Raw genomic sequence first — 8,225 nt, forward strand, 5'->3', positions numbered from 1 at the left:
AAAAACGGTAAAAAAAAAAAAAAAAAGAGATATCCACAAGGGTAAAAAAAAAAACAATTAAACTTTTTTTTTTTACAAAGGTAAATGAAGTTAATGTTACCTTTAAAACTTCATGGGTATTTTTTAAATTGAATACTAATGGTAAGGATATTTTTTAAATATAATACTAATGGTAAGGATATTTTGAAATTTTAAAAAATGGAAGAGAATTGTTGGAACCTTTTTGAAATTTAAGGGTACTTTTGTTTTTTTTGAAATTTAAGTGAGCCCCAACTGTCTACACGTTTTGCCCCCCATATTCCACGACCACTCAGTTGTGAAATGTAACGTCCCGTTAGAGAGTTCCCGTCGGTTGCCACACCTCCACGGATCGCCACACGACTCCAACCACCTACAGCGAAGAAACGAAAAGGAAAAGTTGAGAGAGAGAGAAGACGAGTGAATGCAGTTGAATTAACAACCTTCTTTATATGGTCTGTGTTAGACATCACGGATCCACTTTGAGCATAATCTCTCATGGGCTTTTCTTGAGGGTTCCCCAAAAGATCTCATATATCAATGGAGATGTATTTACTTACTTATAAACCCACGATCATTATCTAAATCAGTGAATGTGGGACTCTCTTCCAACAATCCTCCCGTCGAACAAAGTACACTATAGAGCCTCCCTTGAAATTTATGGAGCCCTCGAATAGTTTGTATTCTATAGATTGAAGTTTTTTTGGGTTTCATTTTACGATCATCTCCAAGATTTGCCAAATGAGATTTCAGATTTTAGGTAGTAATCTTGACCACCGTGTCCTTATTCCGCAGTGGTGATAGCTCCATTACTCTTATGACCTACCCTTTATTCATATTTATAATAGATCCTTAGTTTCCTTTCCTTGATACCCAAGAATGTGTCTCATTCAAATTCCAGCATTTCTCATTTCTCTTTTCCTTAGTTTACTCAATTAACTATTCTCATTCTCTTCTCCCTTTGCTTTCTCAATTTAATTATTCTAATTTTTTAAAATTAATAAAAAAATACTTTTAAAAATACTCATAAATTTTTAAAAATTTCACAAATATTTTAAACTTTAAAAAAAAAAAATCTATAAAGTTTTGTTTTAGATGAAACCGTTAACACTTGGTTTAAAAAATACCTTTTTAAGGTTAAAAAAATGTTTAATAAATAAGCTCGAGTTTCAAAAGTTTCATTAATACTCTTAAAACATTTTTTTTTTATAAATTTCAAAAATATCCTTACTATTAGTACCACGTTTCAAAAATACTAAGAGGTTTCGAGAGTAACATTAAGAAATTTGGAGATAATCAATGAGATATGTGTACATGGTTTTCGTCTATATATATATATTAATGATGATAAAATTTTAAACTTTTTTTTTTAATTTTATAAACTAAAAGATGTAAATGCTACTTTCAAAATATTTTAAATTTTTTTTTAAAAGTTGTATTGATGAAACTTTTTAAAATTTTAAGGGTATTATTTATTTTTTTTATTATTAAATTTGCACAGGGTTGGGAGTTGGAAGAAGATTAGCTCATCCATAAACCATGCTGATCAAAGATCAATGGATGTTGCTCGACTCCATGAGCACCTTCCCCTTATTAGAAATCAAAGTAGTTTTTTCTTCTTCCATTTTTCAGCCTTTTATTTTTAAGGTAATGTAACCATTGAAAAAAAAAGTTTGTCGTAGAATTCACGAGAACTTCGATGAGTTGCCTGAGTTTTGGGAGCCCGAATCGTTTACACGTTTTGCCCCTCATATTTCAATCCATTCAATTGTGAACAATTGAATATCTCCTCATTCGAGTCTCAGCCCCACATATTTTTGAGGGAGTGAAGTTTCATTAACCAATGATCTTCTTCTTGGAGCTCATCGGTGAACCTCGAATCTACTATGTTACACCCGAGTAAAGAAGGGATACTTGAATGAACTGAGAGCACATCTGAAAATGATCTTGAGAATAGGATAACTAAGAATGACTTAAAGGAAAAAAGTTATTACCTACACGGACAAGACACATGTCATGACTCGATAAAATAGGAGATGAAAATCTAATAAAATTTAAAGCAAGAAAAAGGAGTCAACGACACGAAAATTAAATATAAAATTAAAGTCAAATATTACAAACGAGAAATACAATTATGAAAGAAAAATACAAAAGACTCTCAAAGACCGACAAGGGACTGACGCTTCGGAACGACACCTCTCTGTGACATTGCAGCTCTCGAACACCTCCCCACCTCAACCGGTACCTGAAAAAAAAAAAAAAGGGGGAAACGGGGTGACTATAAAAATATACTCAATAAGCAACCTAATTGTAGGCTCTTAATCACATCCAAGTTTAGGAGAGAACTACCATGCTCTAGACCCTAGAGTCTCAGTACTCTCAGTACACAGTTCGAGGTGGAATGACTTAACCTTTGAAGCGGTATTCAGCGTTTGAGGATGAGGTGCTCTCTCATAACTATATGTACCCCTCGTACAACCCAGCTAGAATTAGCCACTGCATGGTCAACGTCCTTCCATAGAACGGACTCATCATGCAGGCGACCTTGACCCACCCGTGTGATCAACATCTTACCATAAGACGGATCCCCATGTAGAGTAGTCGATCTACCACTGAGTAATACTTCCCTAACAGGCGTCTCGCCAAGCTCAACAATACCACACCAGAGTAGGAAGGGAGGAGTAACACCTCCCTAACTGGCGTCTCGCCTAGCTCAACAGTACTACACCGGAGTAGGAAGGGAAGTGGAGTATACTCGAATGCTATACCAGCTACTGTCGGCTAAGAGCTCATCTCTCTACACCTCGGGGTCCTAACGTGGTTCTCTATGTCTCAAGGGTAGGTAGAATATAGAGTTAGGGGGTCCTGGTTTCCAGAATCACTCAATCAAGACTTACAAGTCCATAATAGTCCAGGGTTAAAGGGTCTCTCCCTCTAAGCGTCTCTCACGACACCATAGACTATAACATTAGGAGGGTCCCCTATCTAAACCTAACTCAATCCCTACAAGAGTACACCCTAAGCATAACACAACACTACAACTTATCATTCTTATCATAAGTTCACACAATCATTCAACAGGAGTTTATGTATGATTAACAACGCATATAGTCATACAAGCTCAACGAAGCGATATCATCCATCAACACCCGGAGGGCATATGCACAATTTCTCCTGTCCGCAACATGGTATGAACAAATAAAAGCAGTAGTAAGATAGTCCAACAAGCATACAAACATTGAGTATGAAATCTCATTAGGGCAGCAAGTCCACATATATATATATTTAACTTCATCCGTACAGAGAATCATTAGATCTAACCACCTAGGAGTAATTTGCTCTAGCATGCATGGAAAACCAAACGCACCGTTCAAGTATTACTTCCTAATTCCGTGTGGTTACTTACAGGAATGAAGCGTGCCCTTCGAAGCTTACTTTTCGGCTAATTAAGAGCTCCAAAACTCTTGAAAGTTCGTCATTGGTCCTAAATCAAGTTAAACTTAGGTTAGTATCAAAACCGGGATGAAAAATAGTCGAACAGAAGTCAAATCGGGATAAAAATAGAGTCTGCCGTGTGTCACAACCTTACTATGAAGAGAGTAGGTTGTGACCCTCACGCCATGACAAGCAAAGGGGCGTCCCTCAAGAGACGCCCATCCGGCCATATGCGGGCCAATGTAGAAGAATGCCATGATGCGATCGAGGAGGACGATGCATCATCCAACACACCACCACGCAAAGTGGGCATTGAAGACATGTTGAGACACAAGCATAACAGAGACATCAGCATAGACATGAAGGACAAGATAGGCTTGTTGAAGGGCCGGGTAGGGCCCCGGGCCTTAACCTCAAAAGTCGAGGTTTCGGAAGGAATTTGGTCATGCGGTTCGGGAGTTAAGTCCGTCCATATGAAATATGAATGCTCGCCAAGTTTGGTGTCAATCGGACATGGGACGGACAATGCACGACACCGTATGACACCTCACGAAAATCATGTCTACTCCTGGTAGAATGAAAATGGCTCAAAATGTACTATAGGGGGTACCATGGTGTTAGCTCTCCACCACCCCTGGGCCCTGTGGCCTAAGTGAGCTACCCTGTGGCACATACGTGTGTCACAGTGTGGGCGAGCGTGCCGAGACGAGTGTCTCGGGGCGACTTCCTTTGAAATGGGTTTTTGAAGGACAGTACCGGACGGCACGGGTGTGCCGGTATTGCGCCCTAGCCCGCGTGTCGGAGGTTGCTACATACACCCGCTATCCGGTACGGTATCCGCAAATGACTCGGCATGGGCACGGGAGGGCCTATGCCTCGATAGAACCCGGATGGATGGATGTTCGGGAAGTCCCGATGAGATGAACGACACGTGGGCCCATTCTCGATGGCATGACCGAACGAGTTATGATGAGCGACGACATCCCGAGACTCGGGATGGCGTCAAGACATATGGACCCTGTCGATGGGGATCGAGGTGGCAAGATGAGATGCGACGTTGTATTGAGAGACCTTGGCCCGAGCAGAGGCAAGGTCGAGCCGAATGCGTTGGCCTAGCGTAGAGGCAAGTCGGATGTGTCGCAGATGATTGAACATACACACACAGGCGGCGTGTGTGGTTGAACAAGCTTGAATTCCGCACAAGCGATGTTCGATTGACGAAGGCAAACCTCGCCTAAGGTCCGACGAAGCCACAAAGCCGGGGCGAAAAATATAATGGGGCTTAATTCCCCTTAAGGCTGGTCGTGAGCATGTATAGATCACGACGCCGCACGGTCAAGAATGTAGGACCGTGACACCGTGCTGGTTCACCCGCCCCACGCACCGGAATATTTCCCACGTGCACAGACACGTGCGTGTATGGACACACTGCGGGGATAGAGTCGCGCGCTGATGTGTCGCCACGTGGCGGGGGCTGACTAGTCCACTGAGAGCCAGGGCATGCGTTCAAATCTAGGTGCACGCGGGTTCCTACGATTTTTCCCACGCTGACGCGTGGTGAATGCGGGACGGGTCAATTGACGGGTTCAGGTCGCGCGCGGGTTCACGGGTCTGGTAGCGGGCGCTGGTCTTCAAACCTTACCTGACGCAGTATTTTTTGTAATTTTCCTCCACCATTCCACGCCCGACACGTGTCATTTTCTGACGCGTCACTCCCCCGTTTGTCTTCTTCCTCCCATCTCTACGATTTTCCATAAAACCGATTATTTTCTATTTGCATATTTAGTATTTCTTTCTACACAACTCGGATTAACGTGATTCCTTCATATTTGTAGACCTCATATCTCGTAAGGAATTTCTACATATAGGTATTTTTCTTGTAATTTATTTCTAACTGCAGACATAATAAACTTAGTTGAAAATTGGCAAGAATGTCAATACTTACATCTTAAGTGAAAGCCGGAACTCCTATTTTCAATCTGAATCGATTAAGACTTCCTTCACGGATTATGAGCGCACTGCTCTCTAGATTAACTTACTCAAATTTCAGAATCTAACTCTCCATATTTCTTACAGATATGAGGAAAATCCGAAAACAAAGGTTCAAGAACTTATCTACAGATTTTCTTCGTTCCTGGATGGTTTTGAATGATTCAAGGGTCCAGAAAGTTTCCTATAGGTTCTATTAAGGATTCGTGAAGAAATCTCAGCCGAAATCGGACTCCTCATGGCCGGATCCGAAGTGACAGTTAAGCCTCCTCTTAAAGAACCTTCTTTCTCTCTCTCTTTTCTTTTTTCTTTTTCTTTTTCTTTTCTTTTCCTCTCTTTCCTTTCTATTTTTATTTCTTTCTTTTATTTTCCTTTCTTTCCTTTTCTTTTTTATTTCTTTTTCTTTTATTCCTCTTTTACTCACCTCATCTCTAGAGCCTCAATAAAATCTCTGAAGTTCAACTTAAAAGGGAAAACTTAGGTTTTAAGTTTGTCGTCGGGGTTCGGGTATTACAGCACACCTTCTTTTTAGCTGACTCGATAATGAAAATTTCATGATTAAACGTGTTTTTTGTAAAGCAATTTTATGTTGGGTGAAATTTTAGAAATTTTCTTTAATAAAATCCCCCAATTATATTAATGGAGATAAGTACATTATAAAATTATATATATAATTGAAAAAAAGATTAAAAGAGTTATAAAAAAATAATAATTGTAACGACCGTAAATTTCTACTTATTCTAAATCGTTACTAATGTCTCATGTTGTGTTAAAATGGGGAATCTAACTCTTAAAAGAAAACACAATTTAAATGTTGAAAATATTTAAAACATCTCCGGTCTCTCGAAAATACAGTCATGGTCTTACGTGTTTAAATACGAAATACAGAGAAAATAAAAATAAGACAAAATAATTTAAAACAATAAAATGCAAAACAACCTATTCTAACCTAAGACTAGGAATTTAAATATGAGTCTATTCTATGCATGTGCCACCGTCTCTGCTCACGATGTCGCTGCCCTCCGTACATGTGCGCTTTGCCTTTACATGAAAAATGATGTGACACACAGCCGGAGTATTTCGAAGAATACTTAGTAAGTGGCCCCACTATAGGGGTCATGCAAGTGCAAATACATGTCATCATGCTCTTGGGACCTTTCTCTATTCTCTAGGGGTGGCCTCCAGTCTCAGACTAATATGAATGTGTAGTACTTCCCTACACATAACTCACACGTGCGAGTGTGAATCTCTAGGGGGCTCGCATACCCCCTGGACCCTCTCTGGTCAAGCTAATCTATAGCGACGTTCTGAGGTCAGTGCAACCCCTTGGTGTCTTGCTCCCAAGACTACCCTCATCATCATACTATGCGTGTTCACACTCATCGTCTTTGGGGAAGTATTCCTATGCTTATGAACATACATTATGCATGAGGTCCCTCTAAATGTCATCTTATCATCTCTTCTGACACAACCCTCTAGTCTCATCTCTTTGTTACATTAAGTAACACATGCTCATTGGATATTTATATTAATATCATTTTCATGCTCTTAGGATTGTGTCCTATGTCGATCTATTGACATGATGCAATATGGCATTCATTATCATATAGCATGCTTAATATGAAAAACATCACTATATTAAGACAAACGTCATGCAATCATCATACTCATCATATCGCCATAAATTGCATCAAGCATATCAAGTACGTCATATATCAAACTATATATATTATGCACATCATCAAGCATCTTAACTCAAGCATCATAACTCATACATCATCATATACTAGTATACGACATCATACGATACAGCTCATACATCATCATAGCTCATACACCATAAATTGTAACTCATACAATTTCTAGCATATCCTATAGTGAGGCCACTTACTTGGTTGGCTTTAGCCACATTTCTATCTAGCTCCAAATTTGCTTGATTTCATTATTCGAATTCGTTCTCACTTATATCGAAGTTTCACCTATTTTGAACATAAACTTAATTGACTCAACAAGAATCGAATTCCACGTTTTCATTGTTTCTAATTGTTTGATAGTAAAAATTAAATTAAAAATATGTCAATATTATTTCATGTTGCTTGAATCATTCCGTCCAAATATTGTTTGTTATAATATTTTATTCACTAGGGAAGAATAATAAAAAAATTAAAATTTTGGATTTAGAGAAATTAATGTTTTTTTTAAAAAAAAAATGAAAATGGACGTATGAAATATAGGTTTATATAACATGCACGTTTAGAATAACATAATTTTTATTATAATTTGCATGTTAAAAATATTTAAAAGCTAAATTAATAAAAATATTTATAAATTTTGTAGCAGTCTAAAAAATAATCCTACTATGATAAATTTCAATAATACCTTTAAACATCATTAATATAAAATTAATTAAAATATTTCTTAATAGATTTTCATTTATTAATGCTAAAGAACTCAATTATAAATTTATTTTTATACCGCATAAAATAGGTTGTGTTTATGAATATAAATCCTTCGAGAGTTATGCATAATTACAGCGGTATCAAAAAGTCCGTTTTACCTATCTTTCACTTAAGTATCACTTGTTCTCTAATAAAATAAAAAAAAATTATGATCCAACCATAAACTAAGTTCCTTTAGGGCTAGTTAGAGGGTGCGACCCCATTGTTCGATTCTCGAAATCAATACGTAACAGAACTACTAATTAACTACTAATAATTAATCACGGGACTTTAGAGCATAAACTCTGACCATAACTCTTGATATAACTTCCACGTACAAAATTG

At 38.1% G+C, this 8,225-nt stretch overlaps 1 long non-coding RNA gene across 1 annotated transcript in view; it reads left to right on the forward strand.

The window, feature by feature from the left end:
* The window catches only part of LOC111432768, a 22,445-nt gene that overhangs the window by 5,170 nt on the left and 9,050 nt on the right, over window positions 1-8,225 (forward strand). The window contains exon 2 of the long non-coding RNA XR_002708684.1: window positions 1,103-1,106. This is a non-coding gene — a long non-coding RNA (uncharacterized LOC111432768). The remainder of the gene's footprint in view (window positions 1-1,102; window positions 1,107-8,225) is intronic.

The sequence above is a fragment of the Cucurbita moschata genome, unplaced genomic scaffold (assembly GCF_002738365.1).
Source record: "Cucurbita moschata cultivar Rifu unplaced genomic scaffold, Cmos_1.0 Cmo_Scf00040, whole genome shotgun sequence".
Lineage (NCBI taxonomy): Eukaryota > Viridiplantae > Streptophyta > Magnoliopsida > Cucurbitales > Cucurbitaceae > Cucurbita > Cucurbita moschata.